This window comes from Oncorhynchus mykiss, chromosome 31 (genome assembly GCF_013265735.2).
Source record: "Oncorhynchus mykiss isolate Arlee chromosome 31, USDA_OmykA_1.1, whole genome shotgun sequence".
In the NCBI taxonomy this organism is placed as follows: domain Eukaryota; kingdom Metazoa; phylum Chordata; class Actinopteri; order Salmoniformes; family Salmonidae; genus Oncorhynchus; species Oncorhynchus mykiss.
In genome coordinates this window covers 30,999,627-31,008,202 of record NC_050571.1, presented here as the reverse complement: position 1 = coordinate 31,008,202, position 8,576 = coordinate 30,999,627, and the positions used below count along the sequence as shown (strand labels likewise).

The 8,576-nt window shown below is 42.3% G+C and overlaps 1 non-coding gene across 1 annotated transcript; it reads right to left on the bottom strand.

Moving 5' to 3' along the window:
• Positions 1-336: 336 nt before the first annotated feature.
• On the bottom strand, positions 337-409 carry trnaa-agc. The gene has a single exon. It is a non-coding gene; the product is annotated as a tRNA-Ala (tRNA).
• Between the last annotated feature and the right edge of the window lie 8,167 nt (positions 410-8,576).

Sequence of the window (8,576 nt, the reverse complement as noted above, 5' to 3'; positions counted from 1 at the left end):
AAACACTACATGGGAAATACGTCATGAACTCACAACAATTGAAAGTGCAGAGTATAAAACAGTACTTAGCCTAATATATTATGAACAGCCACGATAGCGTCGTCTACTGGTAGGTCTATTTTGAATCAATATTTCAACTCGCCACCACACTCTACCTTCCACTGGTGTTTCCCAACTGCAGTCCTCAGGTTGCCCCAGCAACACACATTCACATTTTAGAGCCATTCAAGCACACTTCAAGCACACTTGATTCAATTTGTTAACTAATCCTTCGATTAGTTAAATCAGTCCAGAGCTACAACAACAATGTGTGCTGATTGAACCAAACTAAATAGTTGGAGGATGCGGGCATCGATCCCGCTACCTCTCGCATGCTAAGCGAGCGCTCTACCATTTGAGCTAATCCCCCTGTGCCTCCAACATAATGTTTGAAATCTCAATGACCACACTGCCAAATCCCTCGTCCATAAGTAAGGATACTTATTAAAAAGTATGCTTGCTTCAGCTGTCTAAAAGTATTTTTCATGGTAGTTCAGTAAAGGTTGAAGTAGTGACTGCAGTAAGCCCAGTGGTGGAAATAGTTGTATTGTTGGGTTAGTGAGTTTTGGGTGTATGATAGCAGAAAAACCTGCGAGTCTGGAGTTCCCCCTGCTGGCTGTCTGTGGAATAACATTAGGATCAGTTGATCGTGGGGAAATGCATGTTAGTCGCCCGAAACATGGTCACTGTTTTCCTGTCTTTTGTCGTGCTTATGCTCACTGCGTCTCAGTGGATCGCTCCAAGGCCTTTCTACTGTAAGCAGAGGAGAGGACAGCCTTCCAGTAGAATAAATAAGAGTCACAGCTCCCAACATTTACTAACAAATGAACAGCTACTAAATCAAAGATCTGTCTCATAAACTACACATGTGCCTACATGTGATAACCAAAGGGGATTTTTGCATTACCCCAAGCGACCACATAATTTGTCCCTTTAATTTAAGTAATAATTCGGTGGTTTGGTGGGATTTCCGAAATTCCAGTGTGTTTCTGCTTGCCACAACAAAGTCAAAAGAGAGAATGAACTGGCACACAGACTAAGATATTAGGACCTGTTTAGTAGCAAAAAGAAGGCTGTCCATCATATCGCAAAGCCATTATGACAAGGGCTCCTCCTCCCCTGTAGGATAAATAATAATAATTATGATTTATTCTATATAGCACTTTTCATTACACACAGAATCTCAAAGTAGCTTTAAAAACTCAAATAAACTCAAGGTGATCTGGTACATACTTGGCCGATGGCTTCCAAAGCTTCAGATGATAATAATAAGATGGAGAGTGATGGAGTCTGTAGTTAGAGAGGAGTTGAGGCAGTAAGGCAGTTCACTTCAGATACTTAGCTTGCACTTGTATGTGCTAGAGAACTGTGCTACATACCAATTATTTTCAATATGTATAAATATAGAGATAGAAATATATGTATGACTCCTGCTCTTTTTGTTTTACCTTTTAATAAAGCACTTAAATGGGGATCCCTCTTAATGGTTCATGAGTAATTTGGTATTGTTCGGCATGTTTAACGTTACCTGCCTAAGTACCTTAGATCGCAAGCCCATAATTAGTCAATAGGGCTGACTGGCTAGCTACTAGTACTGTTAACTAGCCAGATAGCCACAAAGCATTGTTAGCTAGCTAATGTAACCATGAAGAATTGACATATCTTACATATTATTCGTTTTAGGTCATTTTTGTCCTGTTTAGCTATCTGGCTAGCTAAATTGTTACGATTCACATATCTAGCTGATAATTGTGAAGTCAAACGTTTGCTTTGTGTATATCTTGATTCGTCTATTGTTGCCATTGTCCTGGCTGGAAGGAGGTTCAGTGAATGGGGCTGTGAAGCGTGAGGTAATACAGTAGGGGGAGTGCGAGTGCTTCTTAAATGTATTGCTTTATGCATTCTCCTCACTCGCGTCCACACAAAAACGTACTCAAGAGAACGGAGTGGAGAATACAATCGGAGCATGAGTGTGGAGCATGGTAGTATGTTTGGAAAAACACCCCTAGAGTTTGAGAGCTACAAGCCCCCACTCACCCAGTAATTTTTGAACTGTCCCTAAATTATCCTATTAAAACACTACATGGGAAATACGTCATGAACTCACAACAATTGAAAGTGCAGAGTATAAAACAGTACTTAGCCTAATATATTATGAACAGCCACGATAGCGTCGTCTACTGGTAGGTCTATTTTGAATCAATATTTCAACTCGCCACCACACTCTACCTTCCACTGGTGTTTCCCAACTGCAGTCCTCAGGTTGCCCCAGCAACACACATTCACATTTTAGAGCCATTCAAGCACACTTCAAGCACACTTCAAGCACACTTGATTCAATTTGTTAACTAATCCTTCGATTAGTTAAATCAGTCCAGAGCTACAACAACAATGTGTGCTGATTGAACCAAACTAAATAGTTGGAGGATGCGGGCATCGATCCAGCTACCTCTCGCATGCTAAGCGGGCGCTCTACCATTTGAGCTAATCCCCCTGTGCCGCCAACAAGAAGTATGAAATCTCAATGACCGCACTGCCAAATCCCTCGTCCATAAGAAAGGATACTTATTAAAAAGTATGCTTGCTTCAGCTGTCTAAAAGTATTTTTCATGGTAGTTCAGTAAAGGTTGAAGTAGTGACTGCAGTAAGCCCAGTGGTGGAAATAGTTGTATTGTTGGGTTAGTGAGTTTTGGGTGTATGATAGCAGAAAAACCTGCGAGTCTGGAGTTCCCCCTGCTGGCTGTCTGTGGAATAACATTAGGATCAGTTGATCGTGGGGAAATGCATGTTAGTCGCCCGAAACATGGTCACTGTTTTCCTGTCTTTTGTCGTGCTTATGCTCACTGCGTCTCAGTGGATCGCTCCAAGGCCTTTCTACTGTAAGCAGAGGAGAGGACAGCCTTCCAGTAGAATAAATAAGAGTCACAGCTCCCAACATTTACTAACAAATGAACAGCTACTAAATCAAAGATCTGTCTCATAAACTACACATGTGCCTACATGTGATAACCAAAGGGGATTTTTGCATTACCCCAAGCGACCACATAATTTGTCCCTTTAATTTAAGTAATAATTCGGTGGTTTGGTGGGATTTCCTAAATTCCAGTGTGTTTCTGCTTGCCACAACAAAGTCAAAAGAGAGAATGAACTGGCACACAGACTAAGATATTAGGACCTGTTTAGTAGCAAAAAGAAGGCTGTCCATCATATCGCAAAGCCATTATGACAAGGGCTCCTCCTCCCCTGTAGGATAAATAATAATAATAATGATTTATTCTATATAGCACTTTTCATTACACACAGAATCTCAAAGTAGCTTTAAAAACTCAAATAAACTCAAGGTGATCTGGTACATACTTGGCCGATGGCTTCCAAAGCTTCAGATGATAATAATAAGATGGAGAGTGATGGAGTCTGTAGTTAGAGAGGAGTTGAGGCAGTAAGGCAGTTCACTTCAGATACTTAGCTTGCACTTGTATGTGCTAGAGAACTGTGCTACATACCAATTATTTTCAATATGTATAAATATAGAGATATAAATATAGGTATGACTCCTGCTCTTTTTGTTTTACCTTTTAATAAATCACTTAAATGGGGATCCCTCTTAATGGTTCATGAGTAATTTGGTATTGTTCGGCATGTTTAACGTTACCTGCCTAAGTACCTTAGATCGCAAGCCCATAATTAGTCAATAGGGCTGACTGGCTAGCTACTAGTACTGTTAACTAGCCAGATAGCCACAAAGCATTGTTAGCTAGCTAATGTAACCATGAAGAATTGACATATATCTTACATATTATTCGTTTTAGGTCATTTTTGTCCTGTTTAGCTATCTGGCTAGCTAAATTGTTACGATTCACATATCTAGCTGATAATTGTGAAGTCAAACGTTTGCTTTGTGTATATCTTGATTCGTCTATTGTTGCCATTGTCCTGGCTGGAAGGAGGTTCAGTGAATGGGGCTGTGAAGCGTGAGGTAATACAGTAGGGGGAGTGCGAGTGCTTCTTAAATGTATTGCTTTATGCATTCTCCTCACTCGCGTCCACACAAAAACGTACTCAAGAGAACGGAGTGGAGAATACAATCGGAGCATGAGTGTGGAGCATGGTAGTATGTTTGGAAAAACACCCCTAGAGTTTGAGAGCTACAAGCCCCCACTCACCCAGTAATTTTTGAACTGTCCCTAAATTATTCTATTAAAACACTACATGGGAAATACGTCATGAACTCACAACAATTGAAAGTGCAGAGTATAAAACAGTACTTAGCCTAATATATTATTAACAGCCACGATAGCGTCGTCTACTGGTAGGTCTATTTTGAATCAATGTTTCAACTCGCCAACACACTCTACCTTCCACTGGTGTTTCCCAACTGCAGTCCTCAGGTTGCCCCAGCAACACACATTCACATTTTAGAGCCAGACAAGTACACTTGATTCAATTAGTTAACTAATCCTTCGATTAGTTAAATCAGTCCAGAGCTACAACAACAATGTGTGCTGATTGAACCAAACTAAATAGTTGGAGGATGCGGGCATCGATCCAGCTACCTCTCGCATGCTAAGCGGGCGCTCTACCATTTGAGCTAATCCCCCTGTGCCGCCAACAAGAAGTATGAAATCTCAATGACCGCACTGCCAAATCCCTCATCCATGAGAAAGGATACTTTTTAAAAAGTATGCTTGCTTCAGCTGTCTAAAAGTATTTTTCATGGTAGTTCAGTAAAGGTTGAAGTAGTGACTGCAGTAAGCCCAGTGGTGGAAATAGTTGTATTGTTGGGTTAGTGAGTTCTGGGTGTATGATAGCAGAAAAACCTGCGAGTCTGGAGTTCCCCCTGCTGGCTGTCTGTGGAATAACATTAGGATCAGTTGATCGTGGGGAAATGCATGTTAGTCGCCCGAAACATGGTCACTGTTTTCCTGTCTTTTGTCGTGCTTATGCTCACTGCGTCTCAGTGGATCGCTCCAAGGCCTTTCTACTGTAAGCAGAGGAGAGGACAGCCTTCCAGTAGAATAAATAAGAGTCACAGCTCCCAACATTTACTAACAAATGAACAGCTACTAAATCAAAGATCTGTCTCATAAACTACACATGTGCCTACATGTGATAACCAAAGGGGATTTTTGCATTACCCCAAGCGACCACATAATTTGTCCCTTTAATTTAAGTAATAATTCGGTGGTTTGGTGGGATTTCCTAAATTCCAGTGTGTTTCTGCTTGCCACAACAAAGTCAAAAGTGTAGTCTGGCCCAGGAGTGGGAAGGTGAACGGAAAGGCTCTGGAGCAACGAACCGCCCTTGCTGTCTCTGCCTGGCCGGTTCCCCTCTTTCCACTGGGATTCTCTGCCTCTAACCCTATTACAGGGGCTGAGTCACTGGCTTACTGGGGCTCTCTCATGCCGTTCCTGGAGGGGGTGCGTCACCTGAGTGGGTTGATTCACTGATGTGGTCATCCTGCCTGGGTTCGCCCCCCCCCCCCCCTTGGGTTGTGCCGTGGCGGAGATCTTTGTGGGCTATACTCAGCCTTGTCTCAGGATGGTAAGTTGGTAGTTGAAGATATCCCTCTAGTGGTGTGGGGGCTGTGCTTTGGCAAAATGGGTGGGGTTATATCCTTCCTGTTTGGCCCTGTCCGGGGGTGTCCTCGGATGGGGCCACAGTGTCTCCTGACCCATCCTGTCTCAGCCTCTAGTATTTATGCTGCAGTAGTTTATGTGTCGGGGGGCTAGGGTCAGTTTGTTATATCTGGAGTACTTCTCCTGTCCTATTCAGTGTCCTGTGTGAATCTAAGTGTGCGTTCTCTAATTCTCTCCTTCTCTCTTTCTTTCTCTCTCTCGGAGGACCTGAGCCCTAGGACCATGCCCCAGGACTACCTGACATGATGACTCCTTGCTGTCCCCAGTCCACCTGGCCGTGCTGCTGCTCCAGTTTCAACTGTTCTGCCTTATTATTATTTGACCATGCTGGTCATTTATGAACATTTGAACATCTTGGCCATATTCTGTTATAATCTCCAGCCAGAAGAGGACTGGCCATCCCACATATGCTCTCTCTAATTCTCTCTTTCTTTCTCTCTCTCGGAGGACCTGAGCCCTAGGACCATGCCCCAGGAATACCTGACATGATGACTCCTTGCTGTCCCCAATCCACCTGACTGTGCTGCTGCTCCAGTTTCAACTGTTCTGCCTTATTATTATTCGACCATGCTGGTCATTTATGAACATTTGAACATCTTGGCCATGTTCTGTTATAATCTCCACCCGGCACAGCCAGAAGAGGACTGGCCACCCCACATAGCCTGGTTCCTCTCTAGGTTTCTTCCTAGGTTTTGGCCTTTCTAGGGAGTTTTTCCTAGCCACCGTGCTTCTACACCTGCATTGCTTGCTGTTTGGGGTTTTAGGTTGGGTTTCTGTACAGCACTTTGATATATCAGCTGATGTACGAAGGGCTATATAAATACATTTGATTTGATTTGATTTGAAAAGAGAGAATTAACTGGCACACAGACTAAGATATTAGGACCTGTTTAGTAGCAAAAAGAAGGCTGTCCATCATATCGCAAAGCCATTATGACAAGGGCTCCTCCTCCCCTGTAGGATAAATAATAATTATTATGATTTATTCTATATAGCACTTTTCATTACACACAGAATCTGAAAGTAGCTTTAAAAACTCAAATAAACTCAAGGTGATCTGGTACATACTTGGCCGATGGCTTCCAAAGCTTCAGATAATAATAATAAGATGGAGAGTGATGGAGTCTGTAGTTAGAGAGGAGTTGAGGCAGTAAGGCAGTTCACTTCAGATACTTAGCTTGCACTTGTATGTGCTAGAGAACTGTGCTACATACCAATTATTTTCAATATGTATAAATATAGAGATAGAAATATATGTATGACTCCTGCTCTTTTTGTTTTACCTTTTAATAAAGCACTTAAATGGGGATCCCTCTTAATGGTTCATGAGTCATTTGGTATTGTTCGGGCATGTTTAACGTTACCTGCCTAAGTACCTTAGATCGCAAGCCCATAATTAGTCAATAGGGCTGACTGGCTAGCTACTAGTACTGTTAACTAGCTAGATAGCCACAAAGCATTGTTAGCTAGCTAATGTAACTATGAAGAATTGACATCTATCTTACATATTATTCGTTTTAGTTCATTTTTGTCCTGTTTAGCTATCTGGCTAGCTAAATTGTTACGATTCACATATCTAGCTGATAATTGTGAAGTCAAACGTTTGCTTTGTGTATATCTTGATTTGTCTATTGTTGCCATTGTCCTGGCTGGAAGGAGGTTCAGTGAATGGGGCTGTGAAGCGTGAGGTAATACAGTAGGGGGAGTGCGAGTGCTTCTTAAATGTATTGCTTTATGCATTCTCCTCACTCGCGTCCACACAAAAACGTACTCAAGAGAACGGAGTGGAGAATACAATCGGAGCATGAGTGTGGAGCATGGTAGTATGTTTGGAAAAACACCCCTAGAGTTTGAGAGCCCCCACTCACACAGTAATTTTTGAACTGTCCCTAAATTATCCTATTAAAACACTACATGGGAAATACGTCATGAACTCACAACAATTGAAAGTGCAGAGTATAAAACAGTACTTAGCCGAATATATTATTAACAGCCACGATAGCGTCGTCTACTGGTAGGTCTATTTTGAATCAATATTTCAACTCGCCACCACACTCTACCTTCCACTGGTGTTTCCCAACTGCAGTCCTCAGGTTTCCCCAGCAACACACATCCACATTTTAGAGCCAGACAAGCACACTTGCTTCAATTTGTTAACTAATCCTTCGATTAGTTAAATCAGTCCAGAGCTACAACAAGGTGTGCTGATTGAACCAAACTAAATAGTTGGAGGATGCGGGCATCGATCCCGCTACCTCTCACATGCTAAGCGAGCACTCTACCATTTGAGCTAATCCCCCTGTGCCTCCAACAAGAAGTATGAAATCTCAATGACCACACTGCCTAATCCCTCGTCCATAAGAAAGGATACTTTTTTAAAAGTATGCTTGCTTCAGCTGTCTAAAAGTATTTTTCATGGTAGTTCAGTAAAGGTTGAAGTAGTGATAGGAGTAAGCCCAGTGGTGGAAATAGTTGTATTGTTGGGTTAGTATCCAGAGCTACAACAACAATGTGTGCTGATTGAACCAAACTAAATAGTTGGAGGATGCGGGCATCAATCCCGCTACCTCTCACATGCTAAGCGAGCACTCTACCATTTGAGCTAATCCCCCTGTGCCTCCAACAAGAAGTATGAAATCTCAATGACCACACTGCCAAATCCCTCGTCCATAAGAAAGGATACTTTTTTAAAAGTATGCTTGCTTCAGCTGTCTAAAAGTATTTTTCATGGTAGTTCAGTAAAGGTTGAAGTAGTGATAGGAGTAAGCCCAGTGGTGGAAATAGTTGTATTGTTGGGTTAGTATCCAGAGCTACAACAACAAGGTGTGCTGATTGAACCAAACTAAATAGTTGGAGGATGCGGGCATCGATCCCGCTACCTCTCGCATGCTAAGCCAGCAC